The sequence below is a fragment of the Engystomops pustulosus genome, chromosome 7, assembly GCF_040894005.1.
Source record: "Engystomops pustulosus chromosome 7, aEngPut4.maternal, whole genome shotgun sequence".
NCBI lineage: Eukaryota > Metazoa > Chordata > Amphibia > Anura > Leptodactylidae > Engystomops > Engystomops pustulosus.
In genome coordinates, this window is record NC_092417.1 from 140,932,156 (window position 1) to 140,958,715 (window position 26,560).

The 26,560-nt window shown below is 46.5% G+C and overlaps 35 non-coding genes across 35 annotated transcripts; 18 read left to right on the forward strand and 17 right to left on the reverse strand.

Moving 5' to 3' along the window:
• Window positions 1–165: 165 nt before the first annotated feature.
• Window positions 166–247, reverse strand: TRNAS-GCU (transfer RNA serine (anticodon GCU)). Its single transcript has one exon. It is a non-coding gene; the product is annotated as a tRNA-Ser (tRNA).
• A 684-nt stretch (window positions 248–931) lies between these two features.
• Window positions 932–1,005, forward strand: TRNAT-AGU (transfer RNA threonine (anticodon AGU)). Its single transcript has one exon. It is a non-coding gene; the product is annotated as a tRNA-Thr (tRNA).
• A 393-nt stretch (window positions 1,006–1,398) lies between these two features.
• Window positions 1,399–1,480, reverse strand: TRNAS-GCU (transfer RNA serine (anticodon GCU)). The gene has a single exon. It is a non-coding gene; the product is annotated as a tRNA-Ser (tRNA).
• A 684-nt stretch (window positions 1,481–2,164) lies between these two features.
• TRNAT-AGU (transfer RNA threonine (anticodon AGU)) lies at window positions 2,165–2,238 on the forward strand. The gene has a single exon. It is a non-coding gene; the product is annotated as a tRNA-Thr (tRNA).
• Window positions 2,239–2,631: 393 nt separating this feature from the next.
• TRNAS-GCU (transfer RNA serine (anticodon GCU)) lies at window positions 2,632–2,713 on the reverse strand. Its single transcript has one exon. It is a non-coding gene; the product is annotated as a tRNA-Ser (tRNA).
• Window positions 2,714–3,397: 684 nt separating this feature from the next.
• Window positions 3,398–3,471, forward strand: TRNAT-AGU (transfer RNA threonine (anticodon AGU)). Its single transcript has one exon. It is a non-coding gene; the product is annotated as a tRNA-Thr (tRNA).
• Window positions 3,472–3,864: 393 nt separating this feature from the next.
• TRNAS-GCU (transfer RNA serine (anticodon GCU)) lies at window positions 3,865–3,946 on the reverse strand. Its single transcript has one exon. It is a non-coding gene; the product is annotated as a tRNA-Ser (tRNA).
• Window positions 3,947–4,630: 684 nt separating this feature from the next.
• TRNAT-AGU (transfer RNA threonine (anticodon AGU)) lies at window positions 4,631–4,704 on the forward strand. The gene has a single exon. It is a non-coding gene; the product is annotated as a tRNA-Thr (tRNA).
• Window positions 4,705–5,097: 393 nt separating this feature from the next.
• TRNAS-GCU (transfer RNA serine (anticodon GCU)) lies at window positions 5,098–5,179 on the reverse strand. Its single transcript has one exon. It is a non-coding gene; the product is annotated as a tRNA-Ser (tRNA).
• A 684-nt stretch (window positions 5,180–5,863) lies between these two features.
• TRNAT-AGU (transfer RNA threonine (anticodon AGU)) lies at window positions 5,864–5,937 on the forward strand. The gene has a single exon. It is a non-coding gene; the product is annotated as a tRNA-Thr (tRNA).
• A 393-nt stretch (window positions 5,938–6,330) lies between these two features.
• TRNAS-GCU (transfer RNA serine (anticodon GCU)) lies at window positions 6,331–6,412 on the reverse strand. The gene has a single exon. It is a non-coding gene; the product is annotated as a tRNA-Ser (tRNA).
• A 684-nt stretch (window positions 6,413–7,096) lies between these two features.
• TRNAT-AGU (transfer RNA threonine (anticodon AGU)) lies at window positions 7,097–7,170 on the forward strand. Its single transcript has one exon. It is a non-coding gene; the product is annotated as a tRNA-Thr (tRNA).
• Window positions 7,171–7,563: 393 nt separating this feature from the next.
• On the reverse strand, window positions 7,564–7,645 carry TRNAS-GCU (transfer RNA serine (anticodon GCU)). Its single transcript has one exon. It is a non-coding gene; the product is annotated as a tRNA-Ser (tRNA).
• Window positions 7,646–8,329: 684 nt separating this feature from the next.
• TRNAT-AGU (transfer RNA threonine (anticodon AGU)) lies at window positions 8,330–8,403 on the forward strand. Its single transcript has one exon. It is a non-coding gene; the product is annotated as a tRNA-Thr (tRNA).
• A 393-nt stretch (window positions 8,404–8,796) lies between these two features.
• On the reverse strand, window positions 8,797–8,878 carry TRNAS-GCU (transfer RNA serine (anticodon GCU)). Its single transcript has one exon. It is a non-coding gene; the product is annotated as a tRNA-Ser (tRNA).
• A 684-nt stretch (window positions 8,879–9,562) lies between these two features.
• Window positions 9,563–9,636, forward strand: TRNAT-AGU (transfer RNA threonine (anticodon AGU)). The gene has a single exon. It is a non-coding gene; the product is annotated as a tRNA-Thr (tRNA).
• A 393-nt stretch (window positions 9,637–10,029) lies between these two features.
• Window positions 10,030–10,111, reverse strand: TRNAS-GCU (transfer RNA serine (anticodon GCU)). The gene has a single exon. It is a non-coding gene; the product is annotated as a tRNA-Ser (tRNA).
• Window positions 10,112–10,795: 684 nt separating this feature from the next.
• On the forward strand, window positions 10,796–10,869 carry TRNAT-AGU (transfer RNA threonine (anticodon AGU)). The gene has a single exon. It is a non-coding gene; the product is annotated as a tRNA-Thr (tRNA).
• A 393-nt stretch (window positions 10,870–11,262) lies between these two features.
• Window positions 11,263–11,344, reverse strand: TRNAS-GCU (transfer RNA serine (anticodon GCU)). Its single transcript has one exon. It is a non-coding gene; the product is annotated as a tRNA-Ser (tRNA).
• Window positions 11,345–12,028: 684 nt separating this feature from the next.
• On the forward strand, window positions 12,029–12,102 carry TRNAT-AGU (transfer RNA threonine (anticodon AGU)). Its single transcript has one exon. It is a non-coding gene; the product is annotated as a tRNA-Thr (tRNA).
• Window positions 12,103–12,495: 393 nt separating this feature from the next.
• On the reverse strand, window positions 12,496–12,577 carry TRNAS-GCU (transfer RNA serine (anticodon GCU)). The gene has a single exon. It is a non-coding gene; the product is annotated as a tRNA-Ser (tRNA).
• A 684-nt stretch (window positions 12,578–13,261) lies between these two features.
• TRNAT-AGU (transfer RNA threonine (anticodon AGU)) lies at window positions 13,262–13,335 on the forward strand. Its single transcript has one exon. It is a non-coding gene; the product is annotated as a tRNA-Thr (tRNA).
• A 393-nt stretch (window positions 13,336–13,728) lies between these two features.
• On the reverse strand, window positions 13,729–13,810 carry TRNAS-GCU (transfer RNA serine (anticodon GCU)). The gene has a single exon. It is a non-coding gene; the product is annotated as a tRNA-Ser (tRNA).
• Window positions 13,811–14,494: 684 nt separating this feature from the next.
• Window positions 14,495–14,568, forward strand: TRNAT-AGU (transfer RNA threonine (anticodon AGU)). Its single transcript has one exon. It is a non-coding gene; the product is annotated as a tRNA-Thr (tRNA).
• A 1,159-nt stretch (window positions 14,569–15,727) lies between these two features.
• On the forward strand, window positions 15,728–15,801 carry TRNAT-AGU (transfer RNA threonine (anticodon AGU)). Its single transcript has one exon. It is a non-coding gene; the product is annotated as a tRNA-Thr (tRNA).
• A 393-nt stretch (window positions 15,802–16,194) lies between these two features.
• Window positions 16,195–16,276, reverse strand: TRNAS-GCU (transfer RNA serine (anticodon GCU)). The gene has a single exon. It is a non-coding gene; the product is annotated as a tRNA-Ser (tRNA).
• A 684-nt stretch (window positions 16,277–16,960) lies between these two features.
• Window positions 16,961–17,034, forward strand: TRNAT-AGU (transfer RNA threonine (anticodon AGU)). Its single transcript has one exon. It is a non-coding gene; the product is annotated as a tRNA-Thr (tRNA).
• Window positions 17,035–17,427: 393 nt separating this feature from the next.
• TRNAS-GCU (transfer RNA serine (anticodon GCU)) lies at window positions 17,428–17,509 on the reverse strand. Its single transcript has one exon. It is a non-coding gene; the product is annotated as a tRNA-Ser (tRNA).
• Window positions 17,510–18,660: 1,151 nt separating this feature from the next.
• TRNAS-GCU (transfer RNA serine (anticodon GCU)) lies at window positions 18,661–18,742 on the reverse strand. The gene has a single exon. It is a non-coding gene; the product is annotated as a tRNA-Ser (tRNA).
• A 684-nt stretch (window positions 18,743–19,426) lies between these two features.
• Window positions 19,427–19,500, forward strand: TRNAT-AGU (transfer RNA threonine (anticodon AGU)). Its single transcript has one exon. It is a non-coding gene; the product is annotated as a tRNA-Thr (tRNA).
• A 3,625-nt stretch (window positions 19,501–23,125) lies between these two features.
• TRNAT-AGU (transfer RNA threonine (anticodon AGU)) lies at window positions 23,126–23,199 on the forward strand. Its single transcript has one exon. It is a non-coding gene; the product is annotated as a tRNA-Thr (tRNA).
• A 1,159-nt stretch (window positions 23,200–24,358) lies between these two features.
• On the forward strand, window positions 24,359–24,432 carry TRNAT-AGU (transfer RNA threonine (anticodon AGU)). The gene has a single exon. It is a non-coding gene; the product is annotated as a tRNA-Thr (tRNA).
• A 393-nt stretch (window positions 24,433–24,825) lies between these two features.
• TRNAS-GCU (transfer RNA serine (anticodon GCU)) lies at window positions 24,826–24,907 on the reverse strand. Its single transcript has one exon. It is a non-coding gene; the product is annotated as a tRNA-Ser (tRNA).
• Window positions 24,908–25,591: 684 nt separating this feature from the next.
• Window positions 25,592–25,665, forward strand: TRNAT-AGU (transfer RNA threonine (anticodon AGU)). Its single transcript has one exon. It is a non-coding gene; the product is annotated as a tRNA-Thr (tRNA).
• A 393-nt stretch (window positions 25,666–26,058) lies between these two features.
• TRNAS-GCU (transfer RNA serine (anticodon GCU)) lies at window positions 26,059–26,140 on the reverse strand. Its single transcript has one exon. It is a non-coding gene; the product is annotated as a tRNA-Ser (tRNA).
• Between the last annotated feature and the right edge of the window lie 420 nt (window positions 26,141–26,560).

The following is a 26,560-nucleotide window of genomic DNA, read 5'->3' on the forward strand; positions in this document are numbered from 1 at the left end:
ACGTAACTTGTATGCCACACAACAAATATGCGTCTTTCCTAGCTTTAATAAGAGCCGTCTTGAGAGGTCACAGTTAAAGTCCACCATGGAGGGGACAATCACTGCTTGTCCAGTAAAAAGAGGATTAGCAAACAAAGATTTCAGCTTGGACGAAGCAGAAGAAATCGACGAGGATGGGATTCGAACCCATGCATGCAGAGCACAATGGATTAGCAGTCCATCGCCTTAACCACTCGGCCACCTCGTCCTGGTGAGCGCCGTGGTTCCCTTTGACAAACTCCCAAACAAAGTGTGCCTAGTCGGTGCCTGCAGAGTTTTGCTGATCGGTCATGGGCTGAGTGGGTCATACCTCGCCTCCTACAGTAAGTAATGCCTCAAGAAGATGCATGGAAAACCCTTGAAAGGTGGACCTATGCTAAGGGATGCCAAACCATTTCCAGACATCCCTGGCATGTCTTCCATCCATCTATTCTGCCTTATGCATGGAAAGCAGAGCAGGTAACAATTCTTGCTCTGCTAAGAAGCGGCTCAATCACCTATGGAACCGCAAACCTCTAGCTCTCCACGAAGTTCCAGCTGCTATTGTCGTCTGCAAATTTGTCGGTGTGGATGCCTTTTTCAAAAAGTTTTTGCTTTTCTAATTGTCATGACTGAAAGCTTCATCCTTTTACAAGTTGCTGCCAAGTATGGAACAGAACTCCAGTACCGTGTGGGCCCTTAAAGAAAGCAGTGGAAAACGACTGCGGATAAAGGGACACACCTCAGTTGTCTACCTAGTATCTGCTCACCTTCCTTTTTCCAGCCCTGAAAAGAAAAACCATGAAGGTTTGAGCCACCCCATCAGGTCATGAAAGGTTGCAGGAATTGGAAACATCCGATAGCAGTGGCGTTTTTTTTAAGCTGCACAGCTGTGCCAGCTTTGCCATCACAAGGCGCTGTGGCTTAGTTGGTTAAAGCGCCTGTCTAGTAAACAGGAGATCCTGAGTTCGAATCTCGGCAGTGCCTTTCTTTCTTCTCTTTTGAGCTTCTGAAGCAAACCAAAAAAAAGTTATTCGCTCACGTCTGACATCTTACTTGTCTTTCACACAGTCCTAAGGTAGACCAGTCAGGGGATCTAGAATCAGTACCAGCTAAAGGCTGCAAAGGACAAAGAGGCCTTCATCTTCATGAGAAGGCCGAGGATGCCATCAAGCATGAAAAATAAAAAGAGTGGACTTAACCCGTTGATATGCCACGTAACTTGTATGCCACACAACAAATATGCGTCTTTCCTAGCTTTAATAAGAGCCGTCTTGAGAGGTCACAGTTAAAGTCCACCATGGAGGGGACAATCACTGCTTGTCCAGTAAAAAGAGGATTAGCAAACAAAGATTTCAGCTTGGACGAAGCAGAAGAAATCGACGAGGATGGGATTCGAACCCATGCATGCAGAGCACAATGGATTAGCAGTCCATCGCCTTAACCACTCGGCCACCTCGTCCTGGTGAGCGCCGTGGTTCCCTTTGACAAACTCCCAAACAAAGTGTGCCTAGTCGGTGCCTGCAGAGTTTTGCTGATCGGTCATGGGCTGAGTGGGTCATACCTCGCCTCCTACAGTAAGTAATGCCTCAAGAAGATGCATGGAAAACCCTTGAAAGGTGGACCTATGCTAAGGGATGCCAAACCATTTCCAGACATCCCTGGCATGTCTTCCATCCATCTATTCTGCCTTATGCATGGAAAGCAGAGCAGGTAACAATTCTTGCTCTGCTAAGAAGCGGCTCAATCACCTATGGAACCGCAAACCTCTAGCTCTCCACGAAGTTCCAGCTGCTATTGTCGTCTGCAAATTTGTCGGTGTGGATGCCTTTTTCAAAAAGTTTTTGCTTTTCTAATTGTCATGACTGAAAGCTTCATCCTTTTACAAGTTGCTGCCAAGTATGGAACAGAACTCCAGTACCGTGTGGGCCCTTAAAGAAAGCAGTGGAAAACGACTGCGGATAAAGGGACACACCTCAGTTGTCTACCTAGTATCTGCTCACCTTCCTTTTTCCAGCCCTGAAAAGAAAAACCATGAAGGTTTGAGCCACCCCATCAGGTCATGAAAGGTTGCAGGAATTGGAAACATCCGATAGCAGTGGCGTTTTTTTTAAGCTGCACAGCTGTGCCAGCTTTGCCATCACAAGGCGCTGTGGCTTAGTTGGTTAAAGCGCCTGTCTAGTAAACAGGAGATCCTGAGTTCGAATCTCGGCAGTGCCTTTCTTTCTTCTCTTTTGAGCTTCTGAAGCAAACCAAAAAAAAGTTATTCGCTCACGTCTGACATCTTACTTGTCTTTCACACAGTCCTAAGGTAGACCAGTCAGGGGATCTAGAATCAGTACCAGCTAAAGGCTGCAAAGGACAAAGAGGCCTTCATCTTCATGAGAAGGCCGAGGATGCCATCAAGCATGAAAAATAAAAAGAGTGGACTTAACCCGTTGATATGCCACGTAACTTGTATGCCACACAACAAATATGCGTCTTTCCTAGCTTTAATAAGAGCCGTCTTGAGAGGTCACAGTTAAAGTCCACCATGGAGGGGACAATCACTGCTTGTCCAGTAAAAAGAGGATTAGCAAACAAAGATTTCAGCTTGGACGAAGCAGAAGAAATCGACGAGGATGGGATTCGAACCCATGCATGCAGAGCACAATGGATTAGCAGTCCATCGCCTTAACCACTCGGCCACCTCGTCCTGGTGAGCGCCGTGGTTCCCTTTGACAAACTCCCAAACAAAGTGTGCCTAGTCGGTGCCTGCAGAGTTTTGCTGATCGGTCATGGGCTGAGTGGGTCATACCTCGCCTCCTACAGTAAGTAATGCCTCAAGAAGATGCATGGAAAACCCTTGAAAGGTGGACCTATGCTAAGGGATGCCAAACCATTTCCAGACATCCCTGGCATGTCTTCCATCCATCTATTCTGCCTTATGCATGGAAAGCAGAGCAGGTAACAATTCTTGCTCTGCTAAGAAGCGGCTCAATCACCTTTGGAACCGCAAACCTCTAGCTCTCCACGAAGTTCCAGCTGCTATTGTCGTCTGCAAATTTGTCGGTGTGGATGCCTTTTTCAAAAAGTTTTTGCTTTTCTAATTGTCATGACTGAAAGCTTCATCCTTTTACAAGTTGCTGCCAAGTATGGAACAGAACTCCAGTACCGTGTGGGCCCTTAAAGAAAGCAGTGGAAAACGACTGCGGATAAAGGGACACACCTCAGTTGTCTACCTAGTATCTGCTCACCTTCCTTTTTCCAGCCCTGAAAAGAAAAACCATGAAGGTTTGAGCCACCCCATCAGGTCATGAAAGGTTGCAGGAATTGGAAACATCCGATAGCAGTGGCGTTTTTTTTAAGCTGCACAGCTGTGCCAGCTTTGCCATCACAAGGCGCTGTGGCTTAGTTGGTTAAAGCGCCTGTCTAGTAAACAGGAGATCCTGAGTTCGAATCTCGGCAGTGCCTTTCTTTCTTCTCTTTTGAGCTTCTGAAGCAAACCAAAAAAAAGTTATTCGCTCACGTCTGACATCTTACTTGTCTTTCACACAGTCCTAAGGTAGACCAGTCAGGGGATCTAGAATCAGTACCAGCTAAAGGCTGCAAAGGACAAAGAGGCCTTCATCTTCATGAGAAGGCCGAGGATGCCATCAAGCATGAAAAATAAAAAGAGTGGACTTAACCCGTTGATATGCCACGTAACTTGTATGCCACACAACAAATATGCGTCTTTCCTAGCTTTAATAAGAGCCGTCTTGAGAGGTCACAGTTAAAGTCCACCATGGAGGGGACAATCACTGCTTGTCCAGTAAAAAGAGGATTAGCAAACAAAGATTTCAGCTTGGACGAAGCAGAAGAAATCGACGAGGATGGGATTCGAACCCATGCATGCAGAGCACAATGGATTAGCAGTCCATCGCCTTAACCACTCGGCCACCTCGTCCTGGTGAGCGCCGTGGTTCCCTTTGACAAACTCCCAAACAAAGTGTGCCTAGTCGGTGCCTGCAGAGTTTTGCTGATCGGTCATGGGCTCAGTGGGTCATACCTCGCCTCCTACAGTAAGTAATGCCTCAAGAAGATGCATGGAAAACCCTTGAAAGGTGGACCTATGCTAAGGGATGCCAAACCATTTCCAGACATCCCTGGCATGTCTTCCATCCATCTATTCTGCCTTATGCATGGAAAGCAGAGCAGGTAACAATTCTTGCTCTGCTAAGAAGCGGCTCAATCACCTATGGAACCGCAAACCTCTAGCTCTCCACGAAGTTCCAGCTGCTATTGTCGTCTGCAAATTTGTCGGTGTGGATGCCTTTTTCAAAAAGTTTTTGCTTTTCTAATTGTCATGACTGAAAGCTTCATCCTTTTACAAGTTGCTGCCAAGTATGGAACAGAACTCCAGTACCGTGTGGGCCCTTAAAGAAAGCAGTGGAAAACGACTGCGGATAAAGGGACACACCTCAGTTGTCTACCTAGTATCTGCTCACCTTCCTTTTTCCAGCCCTGAAAAGAAAAACCATGAAGGTTTGAGCCACCCCATCAGGTCATGAAAGGTTGCAGGAATTGGAAACATCCGATAGCAGTGGCGTTTTTTTTAAGCTGCACAGCTGTGCCAGCTTTGCCATCACAAGGCGCTGTGGCTTAGTTGGTTAAAGCGCCTGTCTAGTAAACAGGAGATCCTGAGTTCGAATCTCGGCAGTGCCTTTCTTTCTTCTCTTTTGAGCTTCTGAAGCAAACCAAAAAAAAGTTATTCGCTCACGTCTGACATCTTACTTGTCTTTCACACAGTCCTAAGGTAGACCAGTCAGGGGATCTAGAATCAGTACCAGCTAAAGGCTGCAAAGGACAAAGAGGCCTTCATCTTCATGAGAAGGCCGAGGATGCCATCAAGCATGAAAAATAAAAAGAGTGGACTTAACCCGTTGATATGCCACGTAACTTGTATGCCACACAACAAATATGCGTCTTTCCTAGCTTTAATAAGAGCCGTCTTGAGAGGTCACAGTTAAAGTCCACCATGGAGGGGACAATCACTGCTTGTCCAGTAAAAAGAGGATTAGCAAACAAAGATTTCAGCTTGGACGAAGCAGAAGAAATCGACGAGGATGGGATTCGAACCCATGCATGCAGAGCACAATGGATTAGCAGTCCATCGCCTTAACCACTCGGCCACCTCGTCCTGGTGAGCGCCGTGGTTCCCTTTGACAAACTCCCAAACAAAGTGTGCCTAGTCGGTGCCTGCAGAGTTTTGCTGATCGGTCATGGGCTGAGTGGGTCATACCTCGCCTCCTACAGTAAGTAATGCCTCAAGAAGATGCATGGAAAACCCTTGAAAGGTGGACCTATGCTAAGGGATGCCAAACCATTTCCAGACATCCCTGGCATGTCTTCCATCCATCTATTCTGCCTTATGCATGGAAAGCAGAGCAGGTAACAATTCTTGCTCTGCTAAGAAGCGGCTCAATCACCTATGGAACCGCAAACCTCTAGCTCTCCACGAAGTTCCAGCTGCTATTGTCGTCTGCAAATTTGTCGGTGTGGATGCCTTTTTCAAAAAGTTTTTGCTTTTCTAATTGTCATGACTGAAAGCTTCATCCTTTTACAAGTTGCTGCCAAGTATGGAACAGAACTCCAGTACCGTGTGGGCCCTTAAAGAAAGCAGTGGAAAACGACTGCGGATAAAGGGACACACCTCAGTTGTCTACCTAGTATCTGCTCACCTTCCTTTTTCCAGCCCTGAAAAGAAAAACCATGAAGGTTTGAGCCACCCCATCAGGTCATGAAAGGTTGCAGGAATTGGAAACATCCGATAGCAGTGGCGTTTTTTTTAAGCTGCACAGCTGTGCCAGCTTTGCCATCACAAGGCGCTGTGGCTTAGTTGGTTAAAGCGCCTGTCTAGTAAACAGGAGATCCTGAGTTCGAATCTCGGCAGTGCCTTTCTTTCTTCTCTTTTGAGCTTCTGAAGCAAACCAAAAAAAAGTTATTCGCTCACGTCTGACATCTTACTTGTCTTTCACACAGTCCTAAGGTAGACCAGTCAGGGGATCTAGAATCAGTACCAGCTAAAGGCTGCAAAGGACAAAGAGGCCTTCATCTTCATGAGAAGGCCGAGGATGCCATCAAGCATGAAAAATAAAAAGAGTGGACTTAACCCGTTGATATGCCACGTAACTTGTATGCCACACAACAAATATGCGTCTTTCCTAGCTTTAATAAGAGCCGTCTTGAGAGGTCACAGTTAAAGTCCACCATGGAGGGGACAATCACTGCTTGTCCAGTAAAAAGAGGATTAGCAAACAAAGATTTCAGCTTGGACGAAGCAGAAGAAATCGACGAGGATGGGATTCGAACCCATGCATGCAGAGCACAATGGATTAGCAGTCCATCGCCTTAACCACTCGGCCACCTCGTCCTGGTGAGCGCCGTGGTTCCCTTTGACAAACTCCCAAACAAAGTGTGCCTAGTCGGTGCCTGCAGAGTTTTGCTGATCGGTCATGGGCTGAGTGGGTCATACCTCGCCTCCTACAGTAAGTAATGCCTCAAGAAGATGCATGGAAAACCCTTGAAAGGTGGACCTATGCTAAGGGATGCCAAACCATTTCCAGACATCCCTGGCATGTCTTCCATCCATCTATTCTGCCTTATGCATGGAAAGCAGAGCAGGTAACAATTCTTGCTCTGCTAAGAAGCGGCTCAATCACCTTTGGAACCGCAAACCTCTAGCTCTCCACGAAGTTCCAGCTGCTATTGTCGTCTGCAAATTTGTCGGTGTGGATGCCTTTTTCAAAAAGTTTTTGCTTTTCTAATTGTCATGACTGAAAGCTTCATCCTTTTACAAGTTGCTGCCAAGTATGGAACAGAACTCCAGTACCGTGTGGGCCCTTAAAGAAAGCAGTGGAAAACGACTGCGGATAAAGGGACACACCTCAGTTGTCTACCTAGTATCTGCTCACCTTCCTTTTTCCAGCCCTGAAAAGAAAAACCATGAAGGTTTGAGCCACCCCATCAGGTCATGAAAGGTTGCAGGAATTGGAAACATCCGATAGCAGTGGCGTTTTTTTTAAGCTGCACAGCTGTGCCAGCTTTGCCATCACAAGGCGCTGTGGCTTAGTTGGTTAAAGCGCCTGTCTAGTAAACAGGAGATCCTGAGTTCGAATCTCGGCAGTGCCTTTCTTTCTTCTCTTTTGAGCTTCTGAAGCAAACCAAAAAAAAGTTATTCGCTCACGTCTGACATCTTACTTGTCTTTCACACAGTCCTAAGGTAGACCAGTCAGGGGATCTAGAATCAGTACCAGCTAAAGGCTGCAAAGGACAAAGAGGCCTTCATCTTCATGAGAAGGCCGAGGATGCCATCAAGCATGAAAAATAAAAAGAGTGGACTTAACCCGTTGATATGCCACGTAACTTGTATGCCACACAACAAATATGCGTCTTTCCTAGCTTTAATAAGAGCCGTCTTGAGAGGTCACAGTTAAAGTCCACCATGGAGGGGACAATCACTGCTTGTCCAGTAAAAAGAGGATTAGCAAACAAAGATTTCAGCTTGGACGAAGCAGAAGAAATCGACGAGGATGGGATTCGAACCCATGCATGCAGAGCACAATGGATTAGCAGTCCATCGCCTTAACCACTCGGCCACCTCGTCCTGGTGAGCGCCGTGGTTCCCTTTGACAAACTCCCAAACAAAGTGTGCCTAGTCGGTGCCTGCAGAGTTTTGCTGATCGGTCATGGGCTCAGTGGGTCATACCTCGCCTCCTACAGTAAGTAATGCCTCAAGAAGATGCATGGAAAACCCTTGAAAGGTGGACCTATGCTAAGGGATGCCAAACCATTTCCAGACATCCCTGGCATGTCTTCCATCCATCTATTCTGCCTTATGCATGGAAAGCAGAGCAGGTAACAATTCTTGCTCTGCTAAGAAGCGGCTCAATCACCTATGGAACCGCAAACCTCTAGCTCTCCACGAAGTTCCAGCTGCTATTGTCGTCTGCAAATTTGTCGGTGTGGATGCCTTTTTCAAAAAGTTTTTGCTTTTCTAATTGTCATGACTGAAAGCTTCATCCTTTTACAAGTTGCTGCCAAGTATGGAACAGAACTCCAGTACCGTGTGGGCCCTTAAAGAAAGCAGTGGAAAACGACTGCGGATAAAGGGACACACCTCAGTTGTCTACCTAGTATCTGCTCACCTTCCTTTTTCCAGCCCTGAAAAGAAAAACCATGAAGGTTTGAGCCACCCCATCAGGTCATGAAAGGTTGCAGGAATTGGAAACATCCGATAGCAGTGGCGTTTTTTTTAAGCTGCACAGCTGTGCCAGCTTTGCCATCACAAGGCGCTGTGGCTTAGTTGGTTAAAGCGCCTGTCTAGTAAACAGGAGATCCTGAGTTCGAATCTCGGCAGTGCCTTTCTTTCTTCTCTTTTGAGCTTCTGAAGCAAACCAAAAAAAAGTTATTCGCTCACGTCTGACATCTTACTTGTCTTTCACACAGTCCTAAGGTAGACCAGTCAGGGGATCTAGAATCAGTACCAGCTAAAGGCTGCAAAGGACAAAGAGGCCTTCATCTTCATGAGAAGGCCGAGGATGCCATCAAGCATGAAAAATAAAAAGAGTGGACTTAACCCGTTGATATGCCACGTAACTTGTATGCCACACAACAAATATGCGTCTTTCCTAGCTTTAATAAGAGCCGTCTTGAGAGGTCACAGTTAAAGTCCACCATGGAGGGGACAATCACTGCTTGTCCAGTAAAAAGAGGATTAGCAAACAAAGATTTCAGCTTGGACGAAGCAGAAGAAATCGACGAGGATGGGATTCGAACCCATGCATGCAGAGCACAATGGATTAGCAGTCCATCGCCTTAACCACTCGGCCACCTCGTCCTGGTGAGCGCCGTGGTTCCCTTTGACAAACTCCCAAACAAAGTGTGCCTAGTCGGTGCCTGCAGAGTTTTGCTGATCGGTCATGGGCTGAGTGGGTCATACCTCGCCTCCTACAGTAAGTAATGCCTCAAGAAGATGCATGGAAAACCCTTGAAAGGTGGACCTATGCTAAGGGATGCCAAACCATTTCCAGACATCCCTGGCATGTCTTCCATCCATCTATTCTGCCTTATGCATGGAAAGCAGAGCAGGTAACAATTCTTGCTCTGCTAAGAAGCGGCTCAATCACCTATGGAACCGCAAACCTCTAGCTCTCCACGAAGTTCCAGCTGCTATTGTCGTCTGCAAATTTGTCGGTGTGGATGCCTTTTTCAAAAAGTTTTTGCTTTTCTAATTGTCATGACTGAAAGCTTCATCCTTTTACAAGTTGCTGCCAAGTATGGAACAGAACTCCAGTACCGTGTGGGCCCTTAAAGAAAGCAGTGGAAAACGACTGCGGATAAAGGGACACACCTCAGTTGTCTACCTAGTATCTGCTCACCTTCCTTTTTCCAGCCCTGAAAAGAAAAACCATGAAGGTTTGAGCCACCCCATCAGGTCATGAAAGGTTGCAGGAATTGGAAACATCCGATAGCAGTGGCGTTTTTTTTAAGCTGCACAGCTGTGCCAGCTTTGCCATCACAAGGCGCTGTGGCTTAGTTGGTTAAAGCGCCTGTCTAGTAAACAGGAGATCCTGAGTTCGAATCTCGGCAGTGCCTTTCTTTCTTCTCTTTTGAGCTTCTGAAGCAAACCAAAAAAAAGTTATTCGCTCACGTCTGACATCTTACTTGTCTTTCACACAGTCCTAAGGTAGACCAGTCAGGGGATCTAGAATCAGTACCAGCTAAAGGCTGCAAAGGACAAAGAGGCCTTCATCTTCATGAGAAGGCCGAGGATGCCATCAAGCATGAAAAATAAAAAGAGTGGACTTAACCCGTTGATATGCCACGTAACTTGTATGCCACACAACAAATATGCGTCTTTCCTAGCTTTAATAAGAGCCGTCTTGAGAGGTCACAGTTAAAGTCCACCATGGAGGGGACAATCACTGCTTGTCCAGTAAAAAGAGGATTAGCAAACAAAGATTTCAGCTTGGACGAAGCAGAAGAAATCGACGAGGATGGGATTCGAACCCATGCATGCAGAGCACAATGGATTAGCAGTCCATCGCCTTAACCACTCGGCCACCTCGTCCTGGTGAGCGCCGTGGTTCCCTTTGACAAACTCCCAAACAAAGTGTGCCTAGTCGGTGCCTGCAGAGTTTTGCTGATCGGTCATGGGCTCAGTGGGTCATACCTCGCCTCCTACAGTAAGTAATGCCTCAAGAAGATGCATGGAAAACCCTTGAAAGGTGGACCTATGCTAAGGGATGCCAAACCATTTCCAGACATCCCTGGCATGTCTTCCATCCATCTATTCTGCCTTATGCATGGAAAGCAGAGCAGGTAACAATTCTTGCTCTGCTAAGAAGCGGCTCAATCACCTATGGAACCGCAAACCTCTAGCTCTCCACGAAGTTCCAGCTGCTATTGTCGTCTGCAAATTTGTCGGTGTGGATGCCTTTTTCAAAAAGTTTTTGCTTTTCTAATTGTCATGACTGAAAGCTTCATCCTTTTACAAGTTGCTGCCAAGTATGGAACAGAACTCCAGTACCGTGTGGGCCCTTAAAGAAAGCAGTGGAAAACGACTGCGGATAAAGGGACACACCTCAGTTGTCTACCTAGTATCTGCTCACCTTCCTTTTTCCAGCCCTGAAAAGAAAAACCATGAAGGTTTGAGCCACCCCATCAGGTCATGAAAGGTTGCAGGAATTGGAAACATCCGATAGCAGTGGCGTTTTTTTTAAGCTGCACAGCTGTGCCAGCTTTGCCATCACAAGGCGCTGTGGCTTAGTTGGTTAAAGCGCCTGTCTAGTAAACAGGAGATCCTGAGTTCGAATCTCGGCAGTGCCTTTCTTTCTTCTCTTTTGAGCTTCTGAAGCAAACCAAAAAAAAGTTATTCGCTCACGTCTGACATCTTACTTGTCTTTCACACAGTCCTAAGGTAGACCAGTCAGGGGATCTAGAATCAGTACCAGCTAAAGGCTGCAAAGGACAAAGAGGCCTTCATCTTCATGAGAAGGCCGAGGATGCCATCAAGCATGAAAAATAAAAAGAGTGGACTTAACCCGTTGATATGCCACGTAACTTGTATGCCACACAACAAATATGCGTCTTTCCTAGCTTTAATAAGAGCCGTCTTGAGAGGTCACAGTTAAAGTCCACCATGGAGGGGACAATCACTGCTTGTCCAGTAAAAAGAGGATTAGCAAACAAAGATTTCAGCTTGGACGAAGCAGAAGAAATCGACGAGGATGGGATTCGAACCCATGCATGCAGAGCACAATGGATTAGCAGTCCATCGCCTTAACCACTCGGCCACCTCGTCCTGGTGAGCGCCGTGGTTCCCTTTGACAAACTCCCAAACAAAGTGTGCCTAGTCGGTGCCTGCAGAGTTTTGCTGATCGGTCATGGGCTCAGTGGGTCATACCTCGCCTCCTACAGTAAGTAATGCCTCAAGAAGATGCATGGAAAACCCTTGAAAGGTGGACCTATGCTAAGGGATGCCAAACCATTTCCAGACATCCCTGGCATGTCTTCCATCCATCTATTCTGCCTTATGCATGGAAAGCAGAGCAGGTAACAATTCTTGCTCTGCTAAGAAGCGGCTCAATCACCTATGGAACCGCAAACCTCTAGCTCTCCACGAAGTTCCAGCTGCTATTGTCGTCTGCAAATTTGTCGGTGTGGATGCCTTTTTCAAAAAGTTTTTGCTTTTCTAATTGTCATGACTGAAAGCTTCATCCTTTTACAAGTTGCTGCCAAGTATGGAACAGAACTCCAGTACCGTGTGGGCCCTTAAAGAAAGCAGTGGAAAACGACTGCGGATAAAGGGACACACCTCAGTTGTCTACCTAGTATCTGCTCACCTTCCTTTTTCCAGCCCTGAAAAGAAAAACCATGAAGGTTTGAGCCACCCCATCAGGTCATGAAAGGTTGCAGGAATTGGAAACATCCGATAGCAGTGGCGTTTTTTTTAAGCTGCACAGCTGTGCCAGCTTTGCCATCACAAGGCGCTGTGGCTTAGTTGGTTAAAGCGCCTGTCTAGTAAACAGGAGATCCTGAGTTCGAATCTCGGCAGTGCCTTTCTTTCTTCTCTTTTGAGCTTCTGAAGCAAACCAAAAAAAAGTTATTCGCTCACGTCTGACATCTTACTTGTCTTTCACACAGTCCTAAGGTAGACCAGTCAGGGGATCTAGAATCAGTACCAGCTAAAGGCTGCAAAGGACAAAGAGGCCTTCATCTTCATGAGAAGGCCGAGGATGCCATCAAGCATGAAAAATAAAAAGAGTGGACTTAACCCGTTGATATGCCACGTAACTTGTATGCCACACAACAAATATGCGTCTTTCCTAGCTTTAATAAGAGCCGTCTTGAGAGGTCACAGTTAAAGTCCACCATGGAGGGGACAATCACTGCTTGTCCAGTAAAAAGAGGATTAGCAAACAAAGATTTCAGCTTGGACGAAGCAGAAGAAATCGACGAGGATGGGATTCGAACCCATGCATGCAGAGCACAATGGATTAGCAGTCCATCGCCTTAACCACTCGGCCACCTCGTCCTGGTGAGCGCCGTGGTTCCCTTTGACAAACTCCCAAACAAAGTGTGCCTAGTCGGTGCCTGCAGAGTTTTGCTGATCGGTCATGGGCTGAGTGGGTCATACCTCGCCTCCTACAGTAAGTAATGCCTCAAGAAGATGCATGGAAAACCCTTGAAAGGTGGACCTATGCTAAGGGATGCCAAACCATTTCCAGACATCCCTGGCATGTCTTCCATCCATCTATTCTGCCTTATGCATGGAAAGCAGAGCAGGTAACAATTCTTGCTCTGCTAAGAAGCGGCTCAATCACCTATGGAACCGCAAACCTCTAGCTCTCCACGAAGTTCCAGCTGCTATTGTCGTCTGCAAATTTGTCGGTGTGGATGCCTTTTTCAAAAAGTTTTTGCTTTTCTAATTGTCATGACTGAAAGCTTCATCCTTTTACAAGTTGCTGCCAAGTATGGAACAGAACTCCAGTACCGTGTGGGCCCTTAAAGAAAGCAGTGGAAAACGACTGCGGATAAAGGGACACACCTCAGTTGTCTACCTAGTATCTGCTCACCTTCCTTTTTCCAGCCCTGAAAAGAAAAACCATGAAGGTTTGAGCCACCCCATCAGGTCATGAAAGGTTGCAGGAATTGGAAACATCCGATAGCAGTGGCGTTTTTTTTAAGCTGCACAGCTGTGCCAGCTTTGCCATCACAAGGCGCTGTGGCTTAGTTGGTTAAAGCGCCTGTCTAGTAAACAGGAGATCCTGAGTTCGAATCTCGGCAGTGCCTTTCTTTCTTCTCTTTTGAGCTTCTGAAGCAAACCAAAAAAAAGTTATTCGCTCACGTCTGACATCTTACTTGTCTTTCACACAGTCCTAAGGTAGACCAGTCAGGGGATCTAGAATCAGTACCAGCTAAAGGCTGCAAAGGACAAAGAGGCCTTCATCTTCATGAGAAGGCCGAGGATGCCATCAAGCATGAAAAATAAAAAGAGTGGACTTAACCCGTTGATATGCCACGTAACTTGTATGCCACACAACAAATATGCGTCTTTCCTAGCTTTAATAAGAGCCGTCTTGAGAGGTCACAGTTAAAGTCCACCATGGAGGGGACAATCACTGCTTGTCCAGTAAAAAGAGGATTAGCAAACAAAGATTTCAGCTTGGACGAAGCAGAAGAAATCGACGAGGATGGGATTCGAACCCATGCATGCAGAGCACAATGGATTAGCAGTCCATCGCCTTAACCACTCGGCCACCTCGTCCTGGTGAGCGCCGTGGTTCCCTTTGACAAACTCCCAAACAAAGTGTGCCTAGTCGGTGCCTGCAGAGTTTTGCTGATCGGTCATGGGCTCAGTGGGTCATACCTCGCCTCCTACAGTAAGTAATGCCTCAAGAAGATGCATGGAAAACCCTTGAAAGGTGGACCTATGCTAAGGGATGCCAAACCATTTCCAGACATCCCTGGCATGTCTTCCATCCATCTATTCTGCCTTATGCATGGAAAGCAGAGCAGGTAACAATTCTTGCTCTGCTAAGAAGCGGCTCAATCACCTATGGAACCGCAAACCTCTAGCTCTCCACGAAGTTCCAGCTGCTATTGTCGTCTGCAAATTTGTCGGTGTGGATGCCTTTTTCAAAAAGTTTTTGCTTTTCTAATTGTCATGACTGAAAGCTTCATCCTTTTACAAGTTGCTGCCAAGTATGGAACAGAACTCCAGTACCGTGTGGGCCCTTAAAGAAAGCAGTGGAAAACGACTGCGGATAAAGGGACACACCTCAGTTGTCTACCTAGTATCTGCTCACCTTCCTTTTTCCAGCCCTGAAAAGAAAAACCATGAAGGTTTGAGCCACCCCATCAGGTCATGAAAGGTTGCAGGAATTGGAAACATCCGATAGCAGTGGCGTTTTTTTTAAGCTGCACAGCTGTGCCAGCTTTGCCATCACAAGGCGCTGTGGCTTAGTTGGTTAAAGCGCCTGTCTAGTAAACAGGAGATCCTGAGTTCGAATCTCGGCAGTGCCTTTCTTTCTTCTCTTTTGAGCTTCTGAAGCAAACCAAAAAAAAGTTATTCGCTCACGTCTGACATCTTACTTGTCTTTCACACAGTCCTAAGGTAGACCAGTCAGGGGATCTAGAATCAGTACCAGCTAAAGGCTGCAAAGGACAAAGAGGCCTTCATCTTCATGAGAAGGCCGAGGATGCCATCAAGCATGAAAAATAAAAAGAGTGGACTTAACCCGTTGATATGCCACGTAACTTGTATGCCACACAACAAATATGCGTCTTTCCTAGCTTTAATAAGAGCCGTCTTGAGAGGTCACAGTTAAAGTCCACCATGGAGGGGACAATCACTGCTTGTCCAGTAAAAAGAGGATTAGCAAACAAAGATTTCAGCTTGGACGAAGCAGAAGAAATCGACGAGGATGGTATTCGAACCCATGCATGCAGAGCACAATGGATTAGCAGTCCATCGCCTTAACCACTCGGCCACCTCGTCCTGGTGAGCGCCGTGGTTCCCTTTGACAAACTCCCAAACAAAGTGTGCGTAGTCGGTGCCTGCAGAGTTTTGCTGATCGGTCATGGGCTCAGTGGGTCATACCTCGCCTCCTACAGTAAGTAATGCCTCAAGAAGATGCATGGAAAACCCTTGAAAGGTGGACCTATGCTAAGGGATGCCAAACCATTTCCAGACATCCCTGGCATGTCTTCCATCCATCTATTCTGCCTTATGCATGGAAAGCAGAGCAGGTAACAATTCTTGCTCTGCTAAGAAGCGGCTCAATCACCTATGGAACCGCAAACCTCTAGCTCTCCACGAAGTTCCAGCTGCTATTGTCGTCTGCAAATTTGTCGGTGTGGATGCCTTTTTCAAAAAGTTTTTGCTTTTCTAATTGTCATGACTGAAAGCTTCATCCTTTTACAAGTTGCTGCCAAGTATGGAACAGAACTCCAGTACCGTGTGGGCCCTTAAAGAAAGCAGTGGAAAACGACTGCGGATAAAGGGACACACCTCAGTTGTCTACCTAGTATCTGCTCACCTTCCTTTTTCCAGCCCTGAAAAGAAAAACCATGAAGGTTTGAGCCACCCCATCAGGTCATGAAAGGTTGCAGGAATTGGAAACATCCGATAGCAGTGGCGTTTTTTTTAAGCTGCACAGCTGTGCCAGCTTTGCCATCACAAGGCGCTGTGGCTTAGTTGGTTAAAGCGCCTGTCTAGTAAACAGGAGATCCTGAGTTCGAATCTCGGCAGTGCCTTTCTTTCTTCTCTTTTGAGCTTCTGAAGCAAACCAAAAAAAAGTTATTCGCTCACGTCTGACATCTTACTTGTCTTTCACACAGTCCTAAGGTAGACCAGTCAGGGGATCTAGAATCAGTACCAGCTAAAGGCTGCAAAGGACAAAGAGGCCTTCATCTTCATGAGAAGGCCGAGGATGCCATCAAGCATGAAAAATAAAAAGAGTGGACTTAACCCGTTGATATGCCACGTAACTTGTATGCCACACAACAAATATGCGTCTTTCCTAGCTTTAATAAGAGCCGTCTTGAGAGGTCACAGTTAAAGTCCACCATGGAGGGGACAATCACTGCTTGTCCAGTAAAAAGAGGATTAGCAAACAAAGATTTCAGCTTGGACGAAGCAGAAGAAATCGACGAGGATGGGATTCGAACCCATGCATGCAGAGCACAATGGATTAGCAGTCCATCGCCTTAACCACTCGGCCACCTCGTCCTGGTGAGCGCCGTGGTTCCCTTTGACAAACTCCCAAACAAAGTGTGCCTAGTCGGTGCCTGCAGAGTTTTGCTGATCGGTCATGGGCTGAGTGGGTCATACCTCGCCTCCTACAGTAAGTAATGCCTCAAGAAGATGCATGGAAAACCCTTGAAAGGTGGACCTATGCTAAGGGATGCCAAACCATTTCCAGACATCCCTGGCATGTCTTCCATCCATCTATTCTGCCTTATGCATGGAAAGCAGAGCAGGTAACAATTCTTGCTCTGCTAAGAAGCGGCTCAATCACCTATGGAACCGCAAACCTCTAGCTCTCCACGAAGTTCCAGCTGCTATTGTCGTCTGCAAATTTGTCGGTGTGGATGCCTTTTTCAAAAAGTTTTTGCTTTTCTAATTGTCATGACTGAAAGCTTCATCCTTTTACAAGTTGCTGCCAAGTATGGAACAGAACTCCAGTACCGTGTGGGCCCTTAAAGAAAGCAGTGGAAAACGACTGCGGATAAAGGGACACACCTCAGTTGTCTACCTAGTATCTGCTCACCTTCCTTTTTCCAGCCCTGAAAAGAAAAACCATGAAGGTTTGAGCCACCCCATCAGGTCATGAAAGGTTGCAGGAATTGGAAACATCCGATAGCAGTGGCGTTTTTTTTAAGCTGCACAGCTGTGCCAGCTTTGCCGTCACAAGGCGCTGTGGCTTAGTTGGTTAAAGCGCCTGTCTAGTAAACAGGAGATCCTGAGTTCGAATCTCGGCAGTGCCTTTCTTTCTTCTCTTTTGAGCTTCTGAAGCAAACCAAAAAAAAGTTATTCGCTCACGTCTGACATCTTACTTGTCTTTCACACAGTCCTAAGGTAGACCAGTCAGGGGATCTAGAATCAGTACCAGCTAAAGGCTGCAAAGGACAAAAAGGCCTTCATCTTCATGAGAAGGCCGAGGATGCCATCAAGCATGAAAAATAAAAAGAGTGGACTTAACCCGTTGATATGCCACGTAACTTGTATGCCACACAACAAATATGCGTCTTTCCTAGCTTTAATAAGAGCCGTCTTGAGAGGTCACAGTTAAAGTCCACCATGGAGGGGACAATCACTGCTTGTCCAGTAAAAAGAGGATTAGCAAACAAAGATTTCAGCTTGGACGAAGCAGAAGAAATCGACGAGGATGGGATTCGAACCCATGCATGCAGAGCACAATGGATTAGCAGTCCATCGCCTTAACCACTCGGCCACCTCGTCCTGGTGAGTGCCGTGGTTCCCTTTGACAAACTCCCAAACAAAGTGTGCCTAGTCGGTGCCTGCAGAGTTTTGCTGATCGGTCATGGGCTGAGTGGGCCATACCTCGCCTCCTACAGTAAGTAATGCCTCAAGAAGATGCATGGAAAACCCTTGAAAGGTGGACCTATGCTAAGGGATGCCAAACCATTTCCAGACATCCCTGGCATGTCTTCCATCCATCTATTCTGCCTTATGCATGGAAAGCAGAGCAGGTAACAATTCTTGCTCTGCTAAGAAGCGGCTCAATCACCTATGGAACCGCAAACCTCTAGCTCTCCACGAAGTTCCAGCTGCTATTGTCGTCTGCAAATTTGTCGGTGTGGATGCCTTTTTCAAAAAGTTTTTGCTTTTCTAATTGTCATGACTGAAAGCTTCATCCTTTTACAAGTTGCTGCCAAGTATGGAACAGAACTCCAGTACCGTGTGGGCCCTTAAAGAAAGCAGTGGAAAACGACTGCGGATAAAGGGACACACCTCAGTTGTCTACCTAGTATCTGCTCACCTTCCTTTTTCCAGCCCTGAAAAGAAAAACCATGAAGGTTTGAGCCACCCCATCAGGTCATGAAAGGTTGCAGGAATTGGAAACATCCGATAGCAGTGGCGTTTTTTTTAAGCTGCACAGCTGTGCCAGCTTTGCCATCACAAGGCGCTGTGGCTTAGTTGGTTAAAGAGCCTGTCTAGTAAACAGGAGATCCTGAGTTCGAATCTCGGCAGTGCCTTTCTTTCTTCTCTTTTGAGCTTCTGAAGCAAACCAAAAAAAAGTTATTCGCTCACGTCTGACATCTTACTTGTCTTTCACACAGTCCTAAGGTAGACCAGTCAGGGGATCTAGAATCAGTACCAGCTAAAGGCTGCAAAGGACAAAGAGGCCTTCATCTTCATGAGAAGGCCGAGGATGCCATCAAGCATGAAAAATAAAAAGAGTGGACTTAGCCCGTTGATATGCCACGTAACTTGTATGCCACACAACAAATATGCGTCTTTCCTAGCTTTAATAAGAGCCGTCTTGAGAGGTCACAGTTAAAGTCCACCATGGAGGGGACAATCACTGCTTGTCCAGTAAAAAGAGGATTAGCAAACAAAGATTTCAGCTTGGACGAAGCAGAAGAAATCGACGAGGATGGGATTCGAACCCATGCATGCAGAGCACAATGGATTAGCAGTCCATCGCCTTAACCACTCGGCCACCTCGTCCTGGTGAGCGCCGTGGTTCCCTTTCACAAACTCCCAAACAAAGTGTGCCTAGTCGGTGCCTGCAGAGTTTTGCTGATCGGTCATGGGCTGAGTGGGTCATACCTCGCCTCCTACAGTAAGTAATGCCTCAAGAAGATGCATGGAAAACCCTTGAAAGGTGGACCTATGCTAAGGGATGCCAAACCATTTCCAGACATCCCTGGCATGTCTTCCATCCATCTATTCTGCCTTATGCATGGAAAGCAGAGCAGGTAACAATTCTTGCTCTGCTAAGAAGCGGCTCAATCACCTATGGAACCGCAAACCTCTAGCTCTCCACGAAGTTCCAGCTGCTATTGTCGTCTGCAAATTTGTCGGTGTGGATGCCTTTTTCAAAAAGTTTTTGCTTTTCTAATTGTCATGACTGAAAGCTTCATCCTTTTACAAGTTGCTGCCAAGTATGGAACAGAACTCCAGTACCGTGTGGGCCCTTAAAGAAAGCAGTGGAAAACGACTGCGGATAAAGGGACACACCTCAGTTGTCTACCTAGTATCTGCTCACCTTCCTTTTTCCAGCCCTGAAAAGAAAAACCATGAAGGTTTGAGCCACCCCATCAGGTCATGAAAGGTTGCAGGAATTGGAAACATCCGATAGCAGTGGCGTTTTTTTTAAGCTGCACAGCTGTGCCAGCTTTGCCATCACAAGGCGCTGTGGCTTAGTTGGTTAAAGCGCCTGTCTAGTAAACAGGAGATCCTGAGTTCGAATCTCGGCAGTGCCTTTCTTTCTTCTCTTTTGAGCTTCTGAAGCAAACCAAAAAAAAGTTATTCGCTCACGTCTGACATCTTACTTGTCTTTCACACAGTCCTAAGGTAGACCAGTCAGGGGATCTAGAATCAGTACCAGCTAAAGGCTGCAAAGGACAAAGAGGCCTTCATCTTCATGAGAAGGCCGAGGATGCCATCAAGCATGAAAAATAAAAAGAGTGGACTTAACCCGTTGATATGCCACGTAACTTGTATGCCACACAACAAATATGCGTCTTTCCTAGCTTTAATAAGAGCCGTCTTGAGAGGTCACAGTTAAAGTCCACCATGGAGGGGACAATCACTGCTTGTCCAGTAAAAAGAGGATTAGCAAACAAAGATTTAAGCTTGGACGAAGCAGAAGAAAACCACGAGGATGGGATTCGAACCCATGCATGCAGAGCACAATGGATTAGCAGTCCATCGCCTTAACCACTCGGCCACCTCGTCCAGGTGAGCGCCGTGGTTCCCTTTGACAAACTCCCAAACAAAGTGTGCCTAGTCAGTGCCTGCAGAGTTTTGCTGATCGGTCATGGGCTGAGTGGGTCATACCTCGCCTCCTACAGTAAGTAATGCCTCAAGAAGATGCATGGAAAACCCTTGAAAGGTGGACCTATGCTAAGGGATGCCAAACCATTTCCAGACATCCCTGGCATGTCTTCCATCCATCTATTCTGCCTTATGCATGGAAAGCAGAGCAGGTAACAATTCTTGCTCTGCTAAGAAGCGGCTCAATCACCTATGGAACCGCAAACCTCTAGCTCTCCACGAAGTTCCAGCTGCTATTGTCGTCTGCAAATGTGTCGGTGTGGATGCCTTTTTCAAAAAGTTTTTGCTTTTCTAATTGTCATGACTGAAAGCTTCATCCTTTTACAAGTTGCTGCCAAGTATGGAACAGAACTCCAGTACCGTGTGGGCCCTTAAAGAAAGCAGTGGAAAACGACTGCGGATAAAGGGACACACCTCAGTTGTCTACCTAGTATCTGCTCACCTTCCTTTTTCCAGCCCTGAAAAGAAAAACCATGAAGGTTTGAGCCACCCCATCAGGTCATGAAAGGTTGCAGGAATTGGAAACATCCGATAGCAGTGGCGTTTTTTTTAAGCTGCACAGCTGTGCCAGCTTTACCATCACAAGGCGCTGTGGCTTAGTTGGTTGAAGCGCCTGTCTAGTAAACAGGAGATCCTGAGTTCGAATCTCAGCAGTGCCTTTCTTTCTTCTCTTTTGAGCTTCTGAAGCAAACCAAAAAAAAGTTATTCGCTCACGTCTGACATCTTACTTGTCTTTCACACAGTCCTAAGGTAGACCAGTCAGGGGATCTAGAATCAGTACCAGCTAAAGGCTGCAAAGGACAAAGAGGCCTTCATCTTCATGAGAAGGCCGAGGATGCCATCAAGCATGAAAAATAAAAAGAGTGGACTTAACCCGTTGATATGCCACGTAACTTGTATGCCACACAACAAATATGCGTCTTTCCTAGCTTTAATAAGAGCCGTCTTGAGAGGTCACAGTTAAAGTCCACCATGGAGGGGACAATCACTGCTTGTCCAGTAAAAAGAGGATTAGCAAACAAAGATTTCAGCTTGGACGAAGCAGAAGAAATCGACGAGGATGGGATTCGAACCCATGCATGCAGAGCACAATGGATTAGCTGTCCATCGCCTTAACCACTCGGCCACCTCGTCCTGGTGAGCGCCGTGGTTCCCTTTGACAAACTCCCAAACAAAGTGTGCCTAGTCGGTGCCTGCAGAGTTTTGCTGATCGGTCATGGGCTGAGTGGGTCATACCTCGCCTCCTACAGTAAGTAATGCCTCAAGAAGATGCATGGAAAACCCTTGAAAGGTGGACCTATGCTAAGGGATGCCAAACCATTTCCAGACATCCCTGGCATGTCTTCCATCCATCTATTCTGCCTTATGCATGGAAAGCAGAGCAGGTAACAATTCTTGCTCTGCTAAGAAGCGGCTCAATCACCTATGGAACCGCAAACCTCTAGCTCTCCACGAAGTTCCAGCTGCTATTGTCGTCTGCAAATTTGTCGGTGTGGATGCCTTTTTCAAAAAGTTTTTGCTTTTCTAATTGTCATGACTGAAAGCTTCATCCTTTTACAAGTTGCTGCCAAGTATGGAACAGAACTCCAGTACCGTGTGGGCCCTTAAAGAAAGCAGTGGAAAACGACTGCGGATAAAGGGACACACCTCAGTTGTCTACCTAGTATCTGCTCACCTTCCTTTTTCCAGCCCTGAAAAGAAAAACCATGAAGGTTTGAGCCACCCCATCAGGTCATGAAAGGTTGCAGGAATTGGAAACATCCAATAGCAGTGGCGTTTTTTTTAAGCTGCACAGCTGTGCCAGCTTTGCCATCACAAGGCGCTGTGGCTTAGATGGTTAAAGCGCCCGTCTAGTAAACAGGAGATCCTGAGTTCGAATCTCAGCAGTGCCTTTCTTTCTTCTCTTTTGAGCTTCTGAAGCAAACCAAAAAAAAGTTATTCGCTCACGTCTGACATCTTACTTGTCTTTCACACAGTCCTAAGGTAGACCAGTCAGGGGATCTAGAATCAGTACCAGCTAAAGCCTGCAAAGGACAAAGAGGCCTTCATCTTCATGAGAAGGCCGAGGATGCCATCAAGCATGAAAAATAAAAAGAGTGGACTTAACCCGTTGATATGCCACGTAACTTGTATGCCACACAACAAATATGCGTCTTTCCTAGCTTTAATAAGAGCCGTCTTGAGAGGTCACAGTTAAAGTCCACCATGGAGGGGACAATCACTGCTTGTCCAGTAAAAAGAGGATTAGCAAACAAAGATTTCAGCTTGGACGAAGCAGAAGAAATCAACAAGGATGGGATTCGAACCCATGCATGCAGAGCACAATGGATTAGCAGTCCATCGCCTTAACCACTCGGCCACCTCGTCCAGGTGAGCGCCGTGGTTCCCTTTGACAAACTCCCAAACAAAGTGTGCCTAGTCGGTGCCTGCAGAGTTTTGCTGATCGGTCATGGGCTAAGTGGGTCATACCTCGCCTCCTACAGTAAGTAATGCCTCAAGAAGATGCATGGAAAACCCTTGAAAGGTGGACCTATGCTAAGGGATGCCAAACCATTTCCAGACATCCCTGGCATGTCTTCCATCCATCTATTCTGCCTTATGCATGGAAAGCAGAGCAGGTAACAATTCTTGCTCTGCTAAGAAGCGGCTCAATCACCTATGGAACCGCAAACCTCTAGCTCTCCACGAAGTTCCAGCTGCTATTGTCGTCTGCAAATGTGTCGGTGTGGATGCCTTTTTCAAAAAGTTTTTGCTTTTCTAATTGTCATGACTGAAAGCTTCATCCTTTTACAAGTTGCTGCCAAGTATGGAACAGAACTCCAGTACCGTGTGGGCCCTTAAAGAAAGCAGTGGAAAACGACTGCGGATAAAGGGACACACCTCAGTTGTCTACCTAGTATCTGCTCACCTTCCTTTTTCCAGCCCTGAAAAGAAAAACCATGAAGGTTTGAGCCACCCCATCAGGTCATGAAAGGTTGCAGGAATTGGAAACATCCGATAGCAGTGGCGTTTTTTTTAAGCTGCACAGCTGTGCCAGCTGTGCCATCTCAAGGCGCTGTGGCTTAGTTGGTTAAAGCGCCTGTCTAGTAAACAGGAGATCCTGAGTTCGAATCTCAGCAGTGCCTTTCTTTCTTCTCTTTTGAGCTTCTGAAGCAAACCAAAAAAAAGTTATTCGCTCACGTCTGACATCTTACTTGTCTTTCACACAGTCCAAAGGTAGACCAGTCAGGGGATCTAGAATCAGTACCAGCTAAAGGCTGCAAAGGACAAAGAGGCCTTCATCTTCATGAGAAAACCGAGGATGCCATCAAGCATGAAAAATAAAAAGAGTGGACTTAACCCGTTGATATGCCACGTAACTTGTATGCCACACAACAAATATGCCTCTTTCCTAGCTTTAATAAGAGCCGTCTTGAGAGGTCACAGTTAAAGTCTACCATGGAGGGGACAATCACTGCTTGTCCAGTAAAAAGAGGATTAGCAAACAAAGATTTCAGCTTGGACGAAGCAGAAGAAATCGACGAGGATGGGATTCGAACCCATGCATGCAGAGCACAATGCATTAGCATTCCATCGCCTTAACCACTCGGCCACCTCGTCCAGGTGAGCGCCGTGGTTCCCTTTGACAAACTCCCAAACAAAGTGTGCCTAGTCGGTGCCTGCAGAGTTTTGCTGATCGGTCATGGGCTGAGTGGGTCATACCTCGCCTCCTACAGTAAGTAATGCCTCAAGAAGATGCATGGAAAACCCTTGAAAGGTGGACCTATGCTAAGGGATGCCAAACCATTTCCAGACATCCCTGGCATGTCTTCCATCCATCTATTCTGCCTTATGCATGGAAAGCAGAGCAGGTAACAATTCTTGCTCTGCTAAGAAGCGGCTCAATCACCTATGGAACCGCAAACCTCTAGCTCTCCACGAAGTTCCAGCTGCTATTGTCGTCTGCAAATTTGTCGGTGTGGATGCCTTTTTCAAAAAGTTTTTGCTTTTCTAATTGTCATGACTGAAAGCTTCATCCTTTTACAAGTTGCTGCCAAGTATGGAACAGAACTCCAGTACCGTGTGGGCCCTTAAAGAAAGCAGTGGAAAACGACTGCGGATAAAGGGACACACCTCAGTTGTCTACCTAGTATCTGCTCACCTTCCTTTTTCCAGCCCTGAAAAGAAAAACCATGAAGGTTTGAGCCACCCCATCAGGTCATGAAAGGTTGCAGGAATTGGAAACATCCTAAAGCAGTGGCGTTTTTTTTAAGCTGCACAGCTGTGCCAGCTTTGCCATCACAAGGCGCTGTGGCTTAGTTGGTTAAAGCGCCTGTCTAGTAAACAGGAGATCCTGAGTTCGAATCTCAGCAGTGCCTTTCTTTCTTCTCTTTTGAGCTTCTGAAGCAAACCAAAAAAAAGTTATTCGCTCACGTCTGACATCTTACTTGTCTTTCACACAGTCCTAAGGTAGACCAGTCAGGGGATCTAGAATCAGTACCAGCTAAAGGCTGCTTAGGACAAAGAGGCCTTCATCTTCATGAGAAGGCCGAGGATGCCATCAAGCATGAAAAATAAAAAGAGTGGACTTAACCCGTTGATATGCCACGTAACTTGTATGCCACACAACAAATATGCGTCTTTCCTAGCTTTAATAAGAGCCGTCTTGAGAGGTCACAGTTAAAGTCCACCATGGAGGGGACAATCACTGCTTGTCCAGTAAAAAGAGGATTAGCAAACAAAGATTTCAGCTTGGACGAAGCAGAAGAAATCGACGAGGATGGGATTCGAACCCATGCATGCAGAGCACAATGGATTAGCAGTCCATCGCCTTAACCACTCGGCCACCTCGTCCCGGTGAGCGCCGTGGTTCCCTTTGACAAACTCCCAAACAAAGTGTGCCTAGTCGGTGCCTGCAGAGTTTTGCTGATCGGTCATGGGCTGAGTGGGTCATACCTCGCCTCCTACAGTAAGTAATGCCTCAAGAAGATGCATGGAAAACCCTTGAAAGGTGGACCTATGCTAAGGGATGCCAAACCATTTCCAGACATCCCTGGCATGTCTTCCATCCATCTATTCTGCCTTATGCATGGAAAGCAGAGCAGGTAACAATTCTTGCTCTGCTAAGAAGCGGCTCAATCACCTATGGAACCGCAAACCTCTAGCTCTCCACGAAGTTCCAGCTGCTATTGTAGTCTGCAAATTTGTCGGTGTGGATGCCTTTTTCAAAAAGTTTTTGCTTTTCTAATTGTCATGACTGAAAGCTTCATCCTTTTACAAGTTGCTGCCAAGTATGGAACAGAACTCCAGTACCGTGTGGGCCCTTAAAGAAAGCAGTGGAAAACGACTGCGGATAAAGGGACACACCTCAGTTGTCTACCTAGTATCTGCTCACCTTCCTTTTTCCAGCCCTGAAAAGAAAAACCATGAAGGTTTGAGCCACCCCATCAGGTCATGAAAGGTTGCAGGAATTGGAAACATCCAATAGCAGTGGCATTTTTTTTAAGCTGCACAGCTGTGCCAGCGTTTCCATCACAAGGCGCTGTGGCTTAGTTGGTTAAAGCGCCTGTCTAGTAAACAGGAGATCCTGAGTTCGAATCTCAGCAGTGCCTTTCTTTCTTCTCTTTTGAGCTTCTGAAGCAAACCAAAAAAAAGTTATTCGCTCACGTCTGACATCTTACTTGTCTTTCACACAGTCCTAAGGTAGACCAGTCAGGGGATCTAGAATCAGTACCAGCTAATGGCTGCGAAGGACAAAGAGGCCTTCATCTTCATGAGAAGGCCGAGGATGCCATCAAGCATGAAAAATAAAAAGAGTGGACTTAACCCGTTGATACGCCACGTAACTTGTATGCCACACAACAAATATGCGTCTTTCCTAGCTTTAATAAGAGCCGTCTTGAGAGGTCACAGTTAAAGTCCACCATGGAGGGGACAATCACTGCTTGTCCAGTAAAAAGAGGATTAGCAAACAAAGATTTCAGCTTGGACGAAGCAGAAGAAATCGACGAGGATGGGATTCGAACCCATGCATGCAGAGCACAATGGATTAGCAGTCCATCGCCTTAACCACTCGGCCACCTCGTCCAGGTGAGCGCCGTGGTTCCCTTTGACAAACTCCCAAACAAAGTGTGCCTAGTCGGTGCCTGCAGAGTTTTGCTGATCGGTCATGGGCTGAGTGGGTCATACCTCGCCTCCTACAGTAAGTAATGCCTCAAGAAGATGCATGGAAAACCCTTGAAAGGTGGACCTATGCTAAGGGATGCCAAACCATTTCCAGACATCCCTGGCATGTCTTCCATCCATCTATTCTGCCTTATGCATGGAAAGCAGAGCAGGTAACAATTCTTGCTCTGCTAAGAAGCGGCTCAATCACCTATGGAACCGCAAACCTCTAGCTCTCCACGAAGTTCCAGCTGCTATTGTCGTCTGCAAATTTGTCGGTGTGGATGCCTTTTTCAAAAAGTTTTTGCTTTTCTAATTGTCATGACTGAAAGCTTCATCCTT